The following is a 20,573-nucleotide window of genomic DNA, read 5'->3' on the forward strand; positions in this document are numbered from 1 at the left end:
AAGTATTTTTCTCCTCAAAAATTTAGTAATTAGAAAAATGGTTTATAAGCCAATTTGTAATTACAGGGCCAAGTGGAGATAAACCAAAAACCATCTCTCCTGCTTTGAAGACACAAGACATGGTCAATGTTCAGCTCAACACAGGTTTATCTAATGTGGGAACGATGAAATTGGCAAGAGTAGTAAACCAGACTTCAGGCACAAAGCTCGTTGAGCCGAATTTCAAGAAACACTTTCTGGCTGCTGGTCGAAAACTGAGTGATTTTTTTACCCACTCAAATATAAAGGCTTCTGATGCAAAAGGTGAAACTGATTCAGATCACACTGTTACCAAATGTAAAAACATCACTGACCTTATCGGCACAATCAGCACATCTCGAAATGTTTCAACTGAGCAAATTATAAAAATTGGAATCGATGGTGGCAAGGGATTTCTGAAGTTTTGCTTAGGAGTCATCGACAGAGCCAAAAAAGAGTCGCCACCTCAAAAGCGTCTCTTGACTGACAGGCTTGCAAAAAACACGGGTGTAAAGCACCAGATGCTTGTGGCAGTTGCAGAAGAGCTTCCCGAGACTTATGAGAATGTCCGCCATATTTGGTCGCTCATTCAAGTCGATAGAGTGAAGACCATTGTTGCTTGTGACTTTAAACTGGCCAACACTGTCTGTGGGCTTCAAGCTCACTCAAGCTCTTACCCTTGCTCTTGGTGTAGCAATGATTTTGCAAATCTAGAGAAAGCTGGAGCCCCCATCATGGAGGCATGTTTGAAAGAAACGATTGTCGCAAGCTTCTTCGGAATGTGGATAGGCTTCAACAGTTGGTAGAAGCTGAGTCGGCTTTCCAAGTTTTTGGATTCATTGAAGCGCTCAGGAAGTTTGATACTGTCGTGAAAAGCTGCTTTTGATCAGACCTTGAAGATGACTTTTTGGACAAAATCCAACAATTTCAAGACTCATACCTTGCCATTCCGAATGCTAGTGTTACACCCAAGATCCATATGGAATTTCACCACATCAAAGAATTTGTGAACCGCCACATGTCACCACTTGGAATTTGCAGCAAACAGGTAGTTGAAGCAGCTCATCAAGACTACTCTCATCATTGGCAACGATGCAAACGACTGCCATCTCATTCAGAATACGCTCTTAGACTTAAAAACTGTCTTGTGGACTACAACAGCAAGCACCTTTAATAGTCTTACTCTGCCAAAAATGCCACATTTTATAATTCTAAAATTGTGCAGCTTATTTTAGAACTGTTTAATTAAATTAGAAAGTAGGTGTTTCTTGAATCAAGAAAACAAACCTAAATTGTGATTGAGAGTAAATTGTTAAGTAATCAATTTAAGAAGAAAATAAAATTATTGAGTTAAAAGCTTTCACCTCTAATATTTGAGTTTTCTTCAACTCTTCATTACAACTATTTCAGGTGACTTACCTGATTAAAATTCAAGTTTTATTGCATCTAAAAGTTTTTTTCAGCTATGAACCCTTACTAAAGCCCAAAGGTGCATGAAGAGGAAGTCTTAAAATTAACTTATTGGGCAAAACCCCCCAATTTAAGTTATATGTACATGCATTCCATTATATTTTACAATCTAATTTTATTTTTTAGTTTTTCATGCAAAAAAAGCCATGGTTACTTATTGCTTTTCCATTTTGAACCTATACTAAAGCATAGAAAATGTACACGAAAAAGGCCTTTTTATGAAAATCTAAAAACTGACCTAAAAGTTGCAAATTTGTGATATTTTTCAATAGGCTCTATAACTTTTTATATTGATTGGTGCTCAGGGTAAAAAAAAATGCAAAATGGACCCCTCAGTTGGTCATTTTCATTGAAAATTGATTTGCCAATTTTATAAGGAAATTTTGGGGCTCGAAATGATTTTGTGGCCACAGTTTTTTAGCAAAGAGTCTAATTCCGAAACTCTAATAATAAAAGTTGTTGCCTTTTGTCTATAGAGTATACATACAAAAATTCAGGGCAATCAGACAAAATTTTTTTACCAAAACTAAAAACTTTTGGTACCAACACTGTCAAAATGTATGATTTTGGAAAACGTTTTGGCCTATAACTTTATAAGCAAGCAAGATATCTGCATAAAATTTTATAAATTGATAGCCATACTATATAGGTAGAACACCATAGAATTTCATGAAGTTCCAATGACCCATTTCAATTTTATGGCTTGTTTTGTAAACAATCGAAACAATAAAAAAATTGGGAAATTTTCAACTTAAAATTGTTTTTTTTTTCTAGGACGTAGTAAATGGATTTCAAAACTCCCATTTCAGGACACTTACATGTGTCCACTATCACCCCATATAGGTGTCTTTTTTGGGTTAGCTAGAAGGGCACTATCCCCAAAAATATCAACTGTGCCTCCAGTCGAAAAAGCAATAATTGCCGAAAACCAACCAATTATTTGGGACCATTCGAAATTACGATCTTTTGATATGCTAAGCTTTTTTTTTATTTAGAAACACGATTTTTCTACAGATCTAACTCTGCATCCCCTGAAAAGTCTAACATGGAAAGAATCATGAGATACTGATTGCGCTTCCCAATATTCTCCTGCTGTTGACGCCACGGCGAAAATGAAACCAAGAGCTATTAACCCAAAAAACGTCGTGAATAACGTCTTCAAGATGCAATTAGCGTGTGTGTAGGTGTTAAAGCATGTAAAGTGTTAAATGTGTGTGGGGTGTTGATGTACGTAGCTGTTAAGCATGTACGGTCTTAATATATTTAATGTTTTAAAATGACACGTTTCTAAAACTGTATAAAAGGGGAGTGTAGTTTGTAAAATGTATGATTCGCAGTCAGATGTAAAAGATATTATCAAACTCATAAAGAAAAAGTGACTCTTTCGTGTCTCAGGGAAAATCTAAATAATTCCCCACAAAAGTATTCGAGATGCAAAAACATGCCAAATCATTTTTTTGAAAACCTCGTTATTTTACAATAGTGAAACCTCAAGATATTATAGCTTGAATGACTTTTTAAGTTAATTAACAACTATTAATAATAGAACTCTAACCATCAAATAAGACTTACCCAAATGAAAAAGACTAGAGTATAACCACGCTCAAAGCTTATATTCTAATGGTATGTTTTATTTGAATCGAGTTTCACATTTTTTAATTGGAATTTCAAATTTTTTGATTCACACTATATTTCAAAAATCCTCGGTACATACATGAAGCGGATAGAAAGGAAGAAAAATTTACAAGCATGACTTTAAGTTCTGTTTAAAAACATCTAATCAATTTTGATTAAATGCCTATATACCAATCATACTCTTCAAAGACTGAAATAAAGCACACAAAACCTCGGATGTTTCGTTTTGCTGTAACTATTCTGACGAAAAATGAGAGAAACTTTAATGATGTGTGAGGAAATGTACGAAAGAGTAACAGAGGGCTATAGAGATATGGGCATGAAGTTTAAATACAAGAAGAATGGAGGTTAAGGGTGAGGTTAAGGGTCTGGGGATATTTTGTTTGTGGGAAGGGCAAGGCTTAAATGTTTAAGGCTTAGTTGTTTCTCTCTTATGGGGTTCTAACTGCAATAGCTCTCACTTTCTTCTCTATTTTTAAAAATTACAAATAGAAATTTCTTCTCCCTTGATTGTGTATATATTCAATATCGATACTCAATATATATTCTATATGAAAAGTGTATAAATATACCCTTTCCATATAGAACTTGCCTACGTTTGATATTAATGCAAACAAGACATGTTGTTTTGATTTAACTAATTTAATTCGTTGGACATTTCCTTCACTTACATTTCCTCAAAATACTTTTTTACCACTCCAGATTTCAAGTTAATTTTCAAAATATATCTGATCACCCAAATTTTCAACCTACTCCTTCTGATTCACAATTACCTAACGCAAGATGGTGGCTGGAGTACTGGTATTTGCGTTTGTTTGGATTATAATGAAGCACTAGATAATACTTCATTAAAATCAAATCAGAAGATTTTCAAATGAAACTTCCAATAGCCAGGCCAAATCGATTCAATGGATGCACAGCTTGCAAAAAGAAGTGAAAGACACTTTTAATTATTAGTTTTTAATTAGTTTTTATTGCTAATGAGCTAGTTTTAATTTTTTGTAGTTTTTCTACTGATTTATCTTACTATTGTTTCGATAACATTAAAATCTATAGTTCTTTGTTTTAGTGCGCCACTCTAATGATAGATTTATTTTCCTGAAAATAAAAAAACTTATTTCAATATCGTCTTGATTAACAAAATAATTATCAACACTATCGTTATTTAGAAATAATAATTAGTACTAATAAAAGCATCTAAACCAATAGTGTTTGCATTATTATAAGCACTAATATTAGTATAACTACTTTTATTGTTGAATTATGGATTTAACGCAATTTGTAATTCAACTTGTCGAAACCCTTTTACGAGTAGATTCTCCATATTCCTTTTAATAAGAGAAAAAAAACAGAATTTATTAATAATCAAATTTACAAAAGTTTATAACATGTTATATAAAAAAAAGTCCCCATAATTTATTTTGATTGAGTAAATTTCATGGATTTGAACTCGCAATTATCAACGAAGCAAAGTAATCCAGCTAAAACAGGAACAGATGCTGAACACCATCCAATTATGAAAGACCAGTTAACTCTAAAGGCTAATGTAAAGTCTTTAGCACTAACTTATTTCGTTTGCACATTTAGCCCAACTACCAAGCATTTAGCTGAGAGAAAATAAATATGATAAATATATTATGTACAATAATATAAAAATAGAATCTAATAAGTTTATCCAACCACCAAGTATACGGCTCTAGTAAAATATAACTACTAGGAAATGCGGATTCTGGCGCATTGATACCTTTCCATACTTAAGGATTCTGACGCATTGATACCTTTCCATACTTAAGCTGACCTTTTTTTTGACGTATTAATATCTTGCCAGAACCTGCAATAAAGTATTAAAAATGTTTCTTGCCGTAAGCTATTCCAGACCAAAGACTTTATCATAAATTTAAAACAAGGTTTTTTTTTATAATGCCCAATAGCCAAGGTGTGTATGCCGTCTTCCAAGATGATTCTTTTGTCGTCGTTAGCGCTGAGTGCGACTTTGTTAATTTCTTCAGTGTAGACATTGTGAAGATGAGATCGGATGACGTTCATGGTTGCAAGCTTTTCTTTGTTATTTATTAAGCAGTCTACCACTAGGTGTTAATAATGCTTTGAAAGTCAAGACCATCATCCAACTTTTTCAAGACGTAAAGACACAAATGGCCGCAATAAGAAGTGTCACCAAATTGCACTCTTTCACTGTTATAATAAACCGGGCTTTTCAAGTAGTCGACCAGCTCAACAAGAGGAGGCTGAGCATAAGAGTCGAAGCTGTATTTTTTGTCAGCGTCTTTATACCAGCACACCCAATGAAACCCTACAGTGCTCGAATCCCCCGTGTTGACAATCCCACATTCTTTTCTTCTCGGTTTTTTTGATAAATCATCCCTCACAAAAACACCTTGAAAGTTTTTCAATTTTAACTGTTTAGCAGCCTTTATCAATTGAAAGTTAGTTAAAGCTTCATTAGGTAAAACAATTCCTTCTACGTCAATCCATTGAAAGTCGATCATTTTTTTAATTTCTTAAAAAGTTTATCCGAATTTTGTAACAAGCGATTTTCATAGAATGGAGCCTAAAATGGGTATGCTATTGAAGGGTGAATTTGGACCGAGAAGTAAACCAGAACCAGAAATAAGAGTGCTTGCAAGCGTACCGAGTAAGAGGAGTAGAGCACCGATGAAACCTCCTGTTATTTCATGTCCTTTTCCAGTTTGAGCAAAGAGTCCTTTTCCAGTTTTAACAAAGAGCCCATCGCCTTGAGTATTTCCAGTCCAAGGTTTTAAGAATAAGCCTGAACCAAATTTGGTTATTTTTATTCCTTTTCCATCTTTGCTCAAGTAAAATGTTTTGGGGTTTTTATGATTAACACCTCGTCCAGCGATAGAATCAACCATAGCTGAACCGGCAGATGAAGCAAGTCCACCTAATAAACCTTTTGCAAGTACTGGAGCTGCACGGGATGCAAGCGTACCGAGTAAAGGTAAAAGAGCACCGATGAATCCACCTTCTACTTTTGCGTTGTGCATGAGTTGTTTTTTGCTGAGCTTGAGCGTGAGGCCTTTTCCAGCTTTATAGGCTTTTGCAATTTGGTTGAGTTGGGTTTGCGTGACAGCAAGAACATGTTCACCGTACAAGTCTTGATGAGTGAGTTTTATGCTGGTTGCAGTTTTATCATGCAACGCTTTTTTAACTTTGTCGGCTTGTCCTTGCGAGATGTTGAGTTTAATGTTTTGATACATTTTATAGAGTTAAGAAATTTATTTATTTCACTTCTCGAATGTGATAACGGATTGTAACATCCCCTCCACGAAAATCAACCAAATCTCCATTGTTATCAATGATGCGAGTAACCATTGTTGAAATTTCAGGAACTTGAACAGGAAGATAAATCAAATGCATAGGTCTCTCGATGATTTTGTAACCAGGGTCAACTTGCGGGTAAAAGGAGTAGATGCAGTTTAATTGCTTACCATTAACGTAGGATGATCCGATGACGTTATTAACAATTCTAATGGTATTGATGCTTAAAATTTTAGCGATATGATCTGACTCGTGTTCTGAATTGGAGTTTAATTTTCTTTTAGTAAACCCTAAAACTGAAGCAATGCTGTTATCCACGTTAAAGTCGATTATATAATTCGCTCCAAGTTTAATGGTTGATTTTAAGGTGTTGACATTCACTGCAATTTGAAGGTTGCTTGATGAGTAGCTAATTTTATTCGCAATAATATAACTTCCACGTTGAGCCTTTTGTATGGTGGATGAAATTGACCTTTGCATAAACTCATTGATGTCTTTAATTTCGTAGCTTCCGTCAGGGATGATAACGGTTTCCCAATGAGCACCATTGTTCATGCTGTATTTGATTGAATTATTTTTGCTGTTTATGTTTGGAATACTGTTATAGGTCTCAAGTCCGAGAAAAGCCATTTCGTAGCTTTTTCCTTTTTCAAAGACGATTTTGTCTAAAAAATTAGTCGTGATAACACTTGATTTATCATCTACATCGATTATAGTACCTGACATTTTTTAAAAATGGACGAAATTTTTTTAGATCCTTTTGGATCCGTGGAAAGAATTTTTTTAAGTTAGAAAAAGGCAAATTCATCCAGACCTCTTCTGTATTTTCCATTATCTTTTTCAGAGGATAGATCAATGACGACAAATCCACGATGTTTAGACCAGCAATCTCTACAAAACTTTCTAAATTCATTTATGTCCATATCACATGAGGCGTGTCTTTTATAAATTTCACCAACAGTTCCATCGTCTTGAGGGAATAGACAAATAAAATTGGCATTGGTTCTAATGGCATGTCCGTCAAGATCGAAAAAATTTTGAGCGAGATAAAAGCAGTCTGCGTTAGAGTGTCTTCCATGCGTGTAGTATTTTTCACACATGCTTTGTTTTTCTCCTCTTAAATCGTCGAAGATCATCAGATTGTTTTTTGTTCGATCAAGTTCGGAAGGGTTAGGAACGTCTTCTTCATTTTCGAAAAAATGACACTCTATACACTCGTTTTCAGAATAATTTTTTGAAAGTTCATCAATCACATCTTTAGGGTTTAAATTCAATTTTTTCATTTTGTTTTTATTAAGCAATTGGAGAACGATTTCTTTTGGTAGTTTCTTCTCAAAGGCTTTTTTGAGTATTTTGTATTCGGGTTGGAAAAGGGATTTGCCAAAGACTTGCAAGTGGTTATAATCCAGCCATCCAGGTCTTAATAACAGGTTTAACATCAATGTTGTTTTTCCACAACCGGACTTTCCAACGATGAGTCCTCGAATGTCTCTTGGAAAAAAGTTGTTATGATTTCTTGTGCTTTCTTTATCATATGACAAATCAACAATGTCCATTTTTATGTTAAAAAAACTTTATATATGTTAAAATGTACTGCGTTAAATGCAAAAGAGAAACTGAAACCATTCACTTGAAAAAGGAGATGACAAAAAACAACAGAAACATGATCAAAGGAACATGTGATTCTTGTGGAACGACCAAATGCCAATTTATTTCTAAAGATGCTGTCGAGACAACAAAAGGAGGTGATTTGGTCGAATCGATCAATAAGCTGTCGAGTAAAATCAAGCTTCCATGGGCAAAATTTCCAGGAGAAATGCATATTCCTGGGATGAACTTTGCAGGGCCTGGAACCAATTTGGATAAGAGATTGACTTCTACGGACATGTATCAAGATTGGAGCAAGCCGGTAGACAGAGTGGACAATGCAGCGTATCATCATGATTTGGCTTATAAATATTTTAACGACCGACAAAACAGGAATGTGGCTGATCAAATGATGCTTGAGGAGAGGAATTCAATTCCCAATCCTACTCAAAAAGAGATTAACGAAAGAAAGCTTATTGCTCCCATCATCAAAGCCAAAGCTAAATTTGGATTGGGTGTAAGTGATTTGAAATGGACAGACCAGCTTGCAGAGGAGCTTCATAAACCTGTCATTCACCATTTTAAAAGAAGAAGGGTGATTGTGAACGACATTGATGAGATATGGGCTGCAGATTTGGTCGATATGCAGTCTTTTTCAAAATTCAATAACGGCGTGAAATATTTGCTCATGGTGATCGACGTGTTTTCAAAGTATGGATGGATTGTTCCGTTAAAAAGCAAAACGGGTCTTGAAGTGGCTGAAGCGTTGAAAAAGATTTTCGGTGAAAGAAAATGCATCAAATTGTGGGTAGATAAAGGAAAAGAATTTTACAACAAGCATGTGAGAGCGTTAGGTATTCAATTGTACTCTACTGAAAACGAGGAAAAAAGCTGTGTCGTTGAGCGATGGAACAGGACGATGAAAGAGAGGATGTTTAAATATTTTTCAGCCAACAATACCAATAAATACGTTGACGTTTTGGATGAGATGGTAAAAAATTACAACAACACGATGAAAAGAAAAAAGGTAGGGTATGGTGGAATCTGTATGGAAAGGATCAAACATTACCAGAAAAACCGAAATTTTCTATGGGTGATCAAGTGAGGATCGTAAAAAAGAAGTCTCATTTTGAAAAAGGGTATACACCGAGATGGAGTGAGGAGGTTTTTACCGTATCAAATGTTCAGCATACGAATCCACCCACATATAAAATCGCTGATGCTAACGGTGAAGAAATTCAAGGTACTTTTTACGAGCAGGAAATGCAAAAGACGCATCAAAACATATTCAGGATTGAAAAAATTGTTCGTAAAACAAAGACCAGATCGTTAGTCAAATGGTTAGGGTATCCAGACTCGTTTAATTCGTGGGTGAACAACGATGAATTAATCAGTTTGCAAGATCCAAAAAGGATTTAAAATTATTTTCTTCATCTTGAAAATGCATGCTCCTCACAAGTTTTTTAGAAATGTTGCTTCAGCTGAAGTTCACACTTTGGAATTGCAACTAAAATTTTTAGAAGAGAGGATTAGGGAGTTGGAAGAGAGAAAACCAAGTAATATTATTATGTATACGAAAACGTTGGATCATCCACCCTATTATAGCGACAAAGGACAGTATGAGATTTTTGCTCAGAAAGATATTAAATTTGCTGCTCTCTCACATACAACGATAGCTTTATCCATTGGGTTGAAGTTTGAGAAAGGTATTGCAGTGGTGACATTAATGAACAAAACCACTGAGCAGTTGAATTATAGAAAGAACGAAGTCATTATTTCAGAGCCTGTAGAAAACGTTATTATGGACGTGAACAGCAACAGCAAAGAGGACGTGATTGTTAAAAAGGGTGAAAAGCTCTGCACGATTACGCACATTGATTTAAAATAATCTTTCTTAATGAAAAAATGGAGATATTGAATGAAAAAATTTATCCAGTTCTTCCATCAGCTCCTGTAGATGAAGGACAACGTCTTCAGAAGATTGGCGAGATTCAAAAAGAAATAGAAACTGAAAAAGTGAAAAGAATGGCTTTGAGCAAAAAGTACCATCGCGTTTTCAGGATCTTTTCGAATGTGGACAATACGATGCAAGGTTTATGCATAGCATTGGGTGTGACTGGAATTGGTCTTTTGTCTACGATTATTGCCGGTCCTGTTGCGATTGCGTGTGAAGGGGTGGCTATTGGAATGGGTTTTTTATCGATTGTCGGAGGTCAAGTGAACAAAAGAATGGCTTTGAAAGCGGAAAAGCATGAAAAGATAAAAGTGCTGGCAGAGTCAAAATTGAACACGATCAGCGAGCACATTTACAAGGCGTTGGTAGATGGAAGAATAAGCGATTCAGAGTTTCAGTTGATTCTTGATGAGCTTCAAAAGTTTAAGACCTTGATGGAGGAAATACGAACCAAAACTAAAAACGGAATAGATGAAGTGATGAAAGAAAACTTGATCCAAAAAGGTCGAGATCACGCGATTAAAGCGTTCAATAACATGTTTAAAAAAAATTAATTTTTTCCATGGATCCAAAGGATCTTAAGAAACATTAATGTGAAAACTGATTTAGGATATTTTGTCTACGTATTTTAAAAAGATGTTTTTCTTTAAAATACAAGACCCTAACAAAAGAGATGAGATTGTGAAGGAAGTGAATGACAGAAGAAAGGGGATTTATCAGAACAGCATTAACGGCAACATTTTAGATGCTGATTTTCAAGCTAATGCGAGCAAGCTGTTTAGACCTCTCATTGAAAGCAACGAGAAGATTTTCCATGGATCCAAAGGATCTAAAAAATTTGTGTCAAAAATGCCTTTTGAAGTGAATAAGGTTGGAGATAAAATGTTTATTGGTAAAATGGAGGTTGAAATGGATGGAGATTACATTATTGTTGGTGATGAAAGGTATGAAAGAACAAAAGGTCTTTGGGATCTCATGACTAAATTTGAAATACCAAGCGAGTATACGGATGAAGATTTGGAGAATTATGAAAAAAATTTAATGGACAGCGATGCTATACAATCTGATACGAAGCCGAATAAACCGAAAGCTTCAAGAAGACCAAAGTATCAGAAACTTATTGCTCCTATTTGGGAAAAAATGGTGCGTATTGAAAAAGGGAAAAAAGGTCGTGGAGTGATTATTCTTCCGAGCGATCCGAATGCGTTAGTTGAAAAGCTTGAATTGAGTATTGCTTCCTGGCATGCTGGAAATACAGCATCGAGAAATGTAGCTGTGAGCATTTGCGATGAGTTGTTGAGACAAAAGGAAATTAATAAAAGTGAATACAAGTCGTTAATGAAGACGGTTGATAAAATTTAATACACACCACGGATCCAAAGCATCAAGGGATTTAACATGAAAGGATCTTAACGAAAAATGCTCATTGTGAACAAAAGAAGATATGTGAAAAAGAACGTTGTTGGAGGAGGTGGCATTGTAGACTTGATTAAAAATTTCATCAAAAGAGCAGCTTCTTCAAGTATGTCAAAAGCAACAATGACTATGCTTAAAAATGCTGCATCAAGCAAAATTGGTCAAGAAGCGATTACAGCTGCAAAATCTGCTGGTACTGAGTTAGCCTTTTCTGCCATTTCTGCTGCTAAAGATGCGGCTGTTGATAAAGGTAAAAAGACCATTGAGAAATTAAAGACTGGTTCATCCATTAATAAAATGTCGAAACAGAATGCGATTCGAATCCAAGACTTAGTGAAGATGGGAAGAGGCATGAAAATCGCATGAAGGATGAGTGTGAAATGATCTAAAAAAAATTTTCTTTCTATAAAATGATAACTACTGATCGATTAAGACTGAGTGATAAACCAGAGTATGACACTGGCATTGAAAAAGTGGATTTTTTTGAGTACCTTCCAACCAATCTTGATTTAAATTCTTCAGGCACGATCACTTTTGAGATTGACTGTCAATCTATTAAAACATTACCATCAGAGGTTTACATTCTTATTGAAGGAGTGATGGAACCTTTTATAAAGCCACAGACAAGATCGCCTTGGTGAATAATGCTTTGATGTATTTGTTCAACGACGTGACTTATGACTTGTCTGGAGAGCAAGTGGAAAGAGTTATTTATCCAGGTCATGCCACCACCATTCTTGGATTGTTGAAATATCCTTTCGGTTTTCAGATGACAGATGGTATGAAGCAAATGTGGTTTATGGACACATCAAATCTTGTTGAAAATGAAGGATTTAAAGTTAGACGAGACCATTTGTTTGCAGACACTACATCCGTTGGCGCTTTTTCGTTTAGAATACCTTTAAAACACATTTTTGGTTTTTGTGAAACCTATGATAAAGTTGTTTATGGGTTTAGACACACCATCACCTTTACAAAGAAAGAATGTGATGATGCGATTTACAGAGCGGAAAGCGCTAGTATAGGAATGATCGATCTTAAAAAATTCAAGCTTTATATGCCACGCGTTGAATTGAGTGTTTCTAAAAATGCTGAATTCATGAGTTTAATAGCTCAAAAGATACCTATCGAAGTAGCTTATAAATCAAACAAATGTGAAAGACAGCTTATTCCTGCTGGTCAAACAGAATTTACCTGGTCGCTTGGAAGAATCACCGACAAAAGCGTTCCGATGTTTGTTTTGTTTGGACTTCAGACGAACAGACCAACCAGTCAAACTGTTAATCCGTCACTATTTGACCATTGCGATATTAGCAATTTTTACGTGACCGTCAATGGAATAAAGTATCCAAATTTTAATTACGACTTGAATTTTGGAGAAAAGAAAGTGACCATGGCTTATGCAGATACGTTTTCTTTTGATGAAAAATATTACGGCACAAACGAACTTGTTTGTCAATCTGGGTTAACCTTGTTTCATTATTTAAAATTGTATCCCTTGTTCTTTGTTGATATCAGCAAGCAAAAAGAAAGAGTGGCTTCAGAAACAGCTGAATTGGTGATCAACCTTAAATTTCGAACTTCAACTGTTGCAAATACCGTTATCTTTGCAGTGGTGATTTCTGATAAAATGCTTAATTTTGTTTCAAATGGAACTCACATGACTGCTGTTTATTGAGCAAGATCCATGGAAATGATTTTTTAACTTTTACCGTGTTAAAAAATTGAATTGACTTAAAAAAATCACGGCGTAAATAAAATGTATTACACAAAAAAGTTTTTGAAAAATTTACTGAATGAAAACGGTGTTACTAAAACAGCTAAAAATATGCCAACGTTGTTGATGCTTGCGATTGAAAATAACTTGATTAGTAAAGATGATCTTTTGGAGAAAGCCACAGAAAAGAGAACACGTCGACTAAAGAAAAGAAGATTGCTGATCCTGTTAAGAAAATCACTGTAAGATTGACCAACGTTGAAACAGGTGAGGTGACTGAGTACAAGTCTATGTACAAAGCGAAGAAAGAAACTGGTCATGGATGGAGATATTTTAAGCTTCGAGATGGAAAGGTTGAAAATGGAATCAAGTTTGAATATTTACACCCTTCAGAAAGGATCATGAAATGATCTAAAAAATATTTTTTCTTCCGTAAATAAAATGAGATATACAACGTCGTATTTGAAAAATTTGCTTAGGGAAAACGGAGTCACCAAAACCTTAAACAAATTATTAGGTCTGTTGATGCTTGCAGTTGAAAATAACTTGATTAGTAAAGATGATCTTTTGGAAAGTGTGAAAGAGTGCAGACCAGTTGGTATTCAAAAATGGGAATGGCTTCGTTCAGCAAGAAAAAATCCAATCACTGTGAGATTGACCAACGTTGAAGCAGGTGAGGTGACTGAATACAAGTCTATTTACAAGGCAGTGAAAGGAACTGGACATAAATGTGAATATTTTGCTAATCGAAATGGAAAGGTTGAAAATGGAATCAAGTTTGAAATTCTTTACCCTCGTTGATTTTTTCAATTCTTCAAAAAAGAGTTGAAAATGACTTTTCATTTGATGATGATGAACATGAAGAAAATGTCGGCAAAACTGAAAATGGACACGATGCTCCAAAAATATGAATATTTTCCTTTTGCTGAAAAAAAAAAATTAAATTCGAGTAAGATCATTGACAGCGATTAAAAAAGATGGGAAATAATCAAAGCAAAATTTTTAAAGATGAATTTTTTGGAGGGTATGAATTTTACAAGCCAGGTGATGAAAAAATAAATGTTAATCTTCATGGGATAAACAGCAATACATGCTCTGGTATGGTTATATATGTAGATAAAGATGGTAGGTTGCTAGATGGCTATAAGGCTCTTTAGGTTATCATCTATTGATCACTGGAAATTCTCTGAATTTTTGATTCTTTTTAAAGAATTGAAAATTGAACTCGAGATTTGAAGCGATGACTTTTCATTTGATGATGATGAACATGAAGAAAATGTCGGCAAAACTGAAAATGGACACGATGATCCAAAAATATGAATATTTTCCATTTGCTGAAAAAAAAATTGAATTCGAGTAATGGCATTTACGCAGCAAGAAAAAATGGATGCAATAAATGGGCAATACGTGACAGGTTCCTCTGGTGAGCAACTTTGGGAAAGTCGATATGGGTTTAGTCTTCCTTATGAATTTGACTCTTTCGGAAAAAGGGTCTTGATTCAAACGGATGAGGCTGGACATCAATATGTCGTTCGCGTTGACGACTTGGGTCATCAGTATGTGGAAATGCTCCATGGTTATGTCAACACCATCACTGTTTTTGAAGAGCCTGAAGATGATGTTGAGTTTGACGAAAATGGTGAAAGGTACGTCTGCTTCAACGATGGTGTTATTGAATATATGATGGATAAATATGGTCATCGCTATCATTTATTTGAAACAAGACTTGTAGTTGAATACAGACATGATATACCATATGCAATCGTCTTGAACGAATCAGGGGATCAAATTGTTATTAATGTTCACAGTTTAACTGGAGATTCAACGCTTGGTGATGAGGAAATTAGTATTGAGTACAGAGATGGCAATCACTATCTTGCCAGTTTCACAGCCGAAGACATTGATTTGATGAACAGGATTTCTAATGAAGCAGCTGACGAACCTGAAGAAATGGGAAGAATGCTGGAAAGAGAGTTGACTGCAGAAGAGTGGGAAAAATCTGATTGCGCTCCTGCTGCTTAGTTTCTCTGAATTTTTAGTTTCCGTATGCCTTTGAATTTTTGATTCTTTTCGAAGAATTAAAAAAATTGAACTCGATTTAAAAAATTTCTTTCGCATTAAAAAAGATGCTTAGTATTGATGAATCAGGTTATCTCATTGATGTTCTTGGAAATCGATATGTGTTTGTTGACCATTATGATGTGATTGATGAATATGGTGCTTCTTACACACTCGGCTTTGATAAAGATGGAAATATTCTTTTGGTTGATTTTGATTCTGGTTTTGAAGAATGGGAATATGATCAACAGAATTTGAGGGACTAATAGTTACCATCATAAGATTTTTAATTCTTCACGCGAGAATTAAAATATGCCGACAGTTTGCCGAGATTTTTAAAAAAATTGAATTGACTTAAGGAAAGTAACGGCGGAAATAAAATGAGCCGCCAATCTTCAGAAAAATTTATCGCGAAAGATAAAAACACCGAAAAATTTTTTCTTCCGTTAATAAAAATGGAAAATAAATCAAAAGTCTCAATGGCATCATTACGAAGAGATGCTAAAGAAAGGCACCTCAAAGGCTATACCAAAATGACAGGGGAGCAGCTCGTTGAAGCAATAAGAACAACAAAACCTGTCATTGGAGTCAAAGAGCCTGTTAATGATCGAAAAGATCGAAATAAAATAACTGTGAAAGAGTTAAAAGAGATGACTAAAGGCCGTGGTGATATCAAAGGCATCTCAAGAATGAAAAAAGGTGAGCTCATTGAAGCTATAGGACCCATCATTGGGTATGGACCTGCTCCTCAACATGTAGCTCGTAGACGAACGACTGAGGCAAGACCGTTGCCTGTTAATGAAAGCGTGGTTAGGTTTGTTCAACCAGCTGTAAAAGTTTCTGTAAAGCCGACAAAAGTTTCAATAAAGCCGGCAAAAGTGCAGTTTTTTGTCAAACCTTCCGCAGTGATAAAACCGCCCATCGCTCCGAAACCAATTCATTTGCAAAGACACATCCTTGATGAGCCGGTTTTAGATTCATCGCCTGTCATCCTACCAAAACCAGTCATTCCACCGAGACCTGGACTGTTTTCAAGGATTGCAACGGCTGTCACTCATGGTTTTAACCAAGTGCTTACCGTCATTGATCCTTATGTTCCAGCGCCTGTGAAGAATACAGTGAACAACGTGAAAAGTGGAGTGGAAAAAACAATCAAGTCTCTCAAAGGACTTGTATTTGATGCTCCTGCTCCAAGGCCATTTACAGTAAAGTTTAATATGACTGAACATTCAGCAGAGCGTGCTGTGAGACAATTTTCTTACAAGCCGTCTTCTCGATATCAAGACCTTGCAGCCTTTTTTAATTTGGTAAGAGAGTCTGCCATTCAAACCATGGAAGGGGAAAGAAACACAAAGGTAAGAATTATTTTAACGTGTGAAATGAAATCTGTAAGCATCACGACTGGTGAAGAAGTGACTCGGGAAGCAAATTTTTCATCCAACTCGGAGATTATTCTAGCGGCTACAGATTTAAGAACGTTAATGAGTGAGATGGAAGAAAAAGTCTTGGAGCGTAGTGATAAATACAATAAGATGGGATCCAATTGCGTCATGTCAAAGATTTTAAAAATGGACATTAACTTTACTGATTACGTGCCTCTCAGCGGTGGATCCTACATGGAGCTGCCTGACGATCTGAAAAACAAAAAGGCGATCATCAACATGAAAAACAACGACGATCAATGCTTTAAATGGTCGGTCACTCGAGCGTTGAATCTGAAAAATAGAGACAACGAAAGAATTGATGAAGACTTGGTTCTAAAATCAGAAGAGCTCCATTGGGATGGAATGGAATTTCCTGTCAAGCTTAATAAAATCGACAAGTTTGAGAAAAATAATCCCGACATCAGCATCAACGTCTTTGGATACGAAAATAAAAAACCTTACCCTTTGCGAACATCTGAATTTTTAGATCGAAAGCATTGTGTTGATTTGTTGTTTATTTCAAACGAAGACACTGACCATTATTGCGTGATTAAAATTTTGAGTCGATTGTTGTCTACGCAAACATCAAAAGGTAAAAGAAAACAACATTATTGCAGAAATTGCTTGCAAGGTTATGACCAGGAAGAAAAGCTTCAACATCATCAACCTTATTGTTATGATAACACCTCAGTAAGAATTGAACTTCCTAAAGAAGGAACAACCGTTCAGTTTAAAAACTATAAAATGTCTATGAAAGTTCCATACGTCGTAAATGCTGACTTTGAAAGTTTCATCAAACCTGTTAACACATGCACCCCAAATTCGAAACAGTCGTACACCAAACAGTATCAAAAGCACGTTCCAAGCTCCTTCTGCTATTACATCAAATGCTTTGACGACAACCTTTACAAAGGAAAACCTGTTTCATACACAGCAGAAAGCGATGATGACGATGTGGCTCAAAAGTTCATAGACTCGCTCGAAAAAAACCTTAAAAAGATTTTCGACAAGATTGATTTAATAAAAAAGAAAGTCATGACTGATGAGGATGAAAAGAATTTTGAACAGGCTACTCAATGCCATATTTGCGAAAAAGATCTTGACGGTGATAAAGTCTTAGACCACTGTCATTTGACTGGAAATTATCGAGGAGCTGCTCATAACAAATGCAACTTGGATTATAAAATTCCAAAATTCATACCTATCATTTTCCATAATTTGTCCGGCTATGACAGCCATTTGTTTATCAAAAAATTAGGCGGGAAATTAAAATGCATACCCAACAATGAAGAAAAGTACATTAGCTTCACAAAAAGCATCAAAGTGAGAGAATTTATTAATAAGAAGGGTAAACTTCAGGAAGTATGGAAAGAATTGAGGTTTATTGACAGCTTCAGATTCATGTCCTACAGTTTAGACACTTTAGCTAAAAATCTGACTGACGATCTATGCAAAAACGTTGCTCAATATTATTCTGGAAAGCAGTTTGAATTATTGCGAAGAAAAGGCGTTTACCCTTACGAATGGGTGGACTCGATTGAAAAGTTTTCCGAAACGCAATTGCCTCCTATCGAAGCATTCCATTCCAAACTGAATGATGAGGAAATAAGCTCTGAAGACTATGCACATGCTCAAAACGTTTGGAAGGTATTTGGATGTGAAACGTTTAAAGATTACCACGAGCTGTACAACGTGTCCGACGTCTTGATACTTGCTGATGTCTTTGAAAATTTCAGAGACGTGTGTCGTACCTATTACAGGCTTGACCCTCCTTGGTATTACACCTCCCCCGGTTTGGCTTGGGATGCAATGTTAAAATTAACTGGAGTTCGATTAGAGCTTCTATTTGACCCTGACATGCTTCTTATGTTTCAAAGAGGGATACGTGGCGGAATTAGCATGATCTCCAACCGACATGGGACTGCTAACAACAAATACATGGGCGATTCCTACGATCCTTCAAAACCATCTACATTCATCCAATACTTAGATGCTAACAATTTGTATGGATGGGCAATGAGCAAACCTCTTCCCGTTGGAGGATTCAGATGGATGACTGAAGACGAATTGTCTGATTGGAAATCTATGCCGTGCATTCTCGAAGTTGATTTATCCTATCCTGAAGAGCTTCACGATTTACATAATGACTACCCTTTGGCTCCTGAATGATTGAAAATTAATAAAGTCGACAAGCTCGTTCCCAATTTAAACAACAAAGAAAAATACACCGTCTATAATGAAAACATGAAACTATATGAACGGTTGGGGTTGGTTATTACTAAAATTCATCGAGGCATTCGATTTGAAGAAGAACCTTTTATGAAACAATACATTGATCTCAACACCCAATTAAGAGCAAAAGCTAAAAACGAATTTGAAAAAGAATTTTTTAAGCTCATGAACAACTCCGTGTTTGGAAAAACCATGGAGAATATTCAAAAGCATGTTGATGTTAGGCTTATTACCACGAGAAAAGAAGTCTTAAAATTGTCAAGAAAACCTAATTATGAGCGAAATACCATTTTTGATGAAAACCTGATCGCGGTTCACATGAAGAGAACAAAACTCTTTTACGACAAGCCTGTTTACTTGGGAATGTGTATCCTGGACATAAGCAAAACTCTCATGTTTGAACAGCACTACGACTACATAAAACCTAAATACGGCGATCGCGCAAAATTACTCATGACTGACACTGACTCGCTCATCTATGAAATCAAAACAGAAGATTTTTATCAAGATATTGCCGATGATGTACTTGAAAAATTTGACACGAGCGAATTTCCAAAAGACCATCCTGCCATTCAAAACGTTGGCTTCAAAGTAGGCGAAAATAAAAAGGTTATCGGAATGTTCAAAGATGAGGCTGCTGGTAAACAAATTAAAGAGTTTGTTGGACTTCGACCCAAGCTCTACTCTTACAAAATCACTAAAGATGAACACAAAAAATGCAAAGGAGTCAAGAAGATCGTTGTTAAAAATAAAATAAATCATCAAGATTATTACGACTGCTTAATAAATAACAAAGAAAAGCTTGCAACCATGAACGTCATCCGATCTCATCTTCACAATGTCTACACTGAAGAAATTAACAAAGTCGCACTCAGCGCTAACGACGACAAAAGAATCATCTTGGAAGACGGCATACACACCTTGGCTATTGGGCATTATAAAAAAAAGACCTTGTTTTAAATTTATGATAAAGTCTTTGGTCTGGAATAGCTTACGGCAAGAAACATTTTTAATACTTTATTGCAGGTTCTGGCAAGATATTAATACGTCAAAAAAAAGGTCAGCTTAAGTATGGAAAGGTATCAATGCGTCAGAATCCTTAAGTATGGAAAGGTATCAATGCGCCAGAATCCGCATTTCCTAGTAGTAATATAGTATAAAATTGATCAACAACGAAACATTCTCTGTGTTCGCTTTTTCTGATTGCTAAGCTCTTAGTTTTGGAAAAAAACTTTTTTTCTTACAAAACTTAAATCATAAGTAAAAAAACTTGGTTAAATTGCTCAATAAAAAAAACTTGGTCAATTTACTTAATAAAAAATTTGTTCAACTCATACAAAAGATCACTTACCTACCTATCATAACAAGCAGAATAGCTAAAATGTTATTAGTCCAGTTTTTATTAAAAAAAAAAAAAGGAGAGTGCAGTTTGCAAAAGCAAGAAAACACGCTATAATCATAAAAAATCTTAGGTACGTTCAAAGACTTTGATAACTAACAACATTTTACCGGATTACATATAAAAATTACTTACATCTTTAAATTAATTGAAGTTTAATCTAGTGAAATCTCATTTAAAGCAAGGTTAAAACAATATGCTTAGTTCATACATAGTTTTATATGAGGTGGTATTAAATATTTTACTTATTTAGGTTAATTTTACTAGTGTCTAGTTTTACTAGTGATTTTCTTTCCTAATAATAACAATTACATAACAACATTATCGATATTTATGCATTCAGTACTTGCCGATTGTAGAAATTAC

This window comes from Hydra viridissima, unplaced genomic scaffold (assembly GCF_058129835.1).
Source record: "Hydra viridissima isolate aposymbiotic clone 2 unplaced genomic scaffold, HvirCarnegie_v1 scaffold_9, whole genome shotgun sequence".
NCBI classification, from domain to species: Eukaryota; Metazoa; Cnidaria; class Hydrozoa; order Anthoathecata; family Hydridae; genus Hydra; species Hydra viridissima.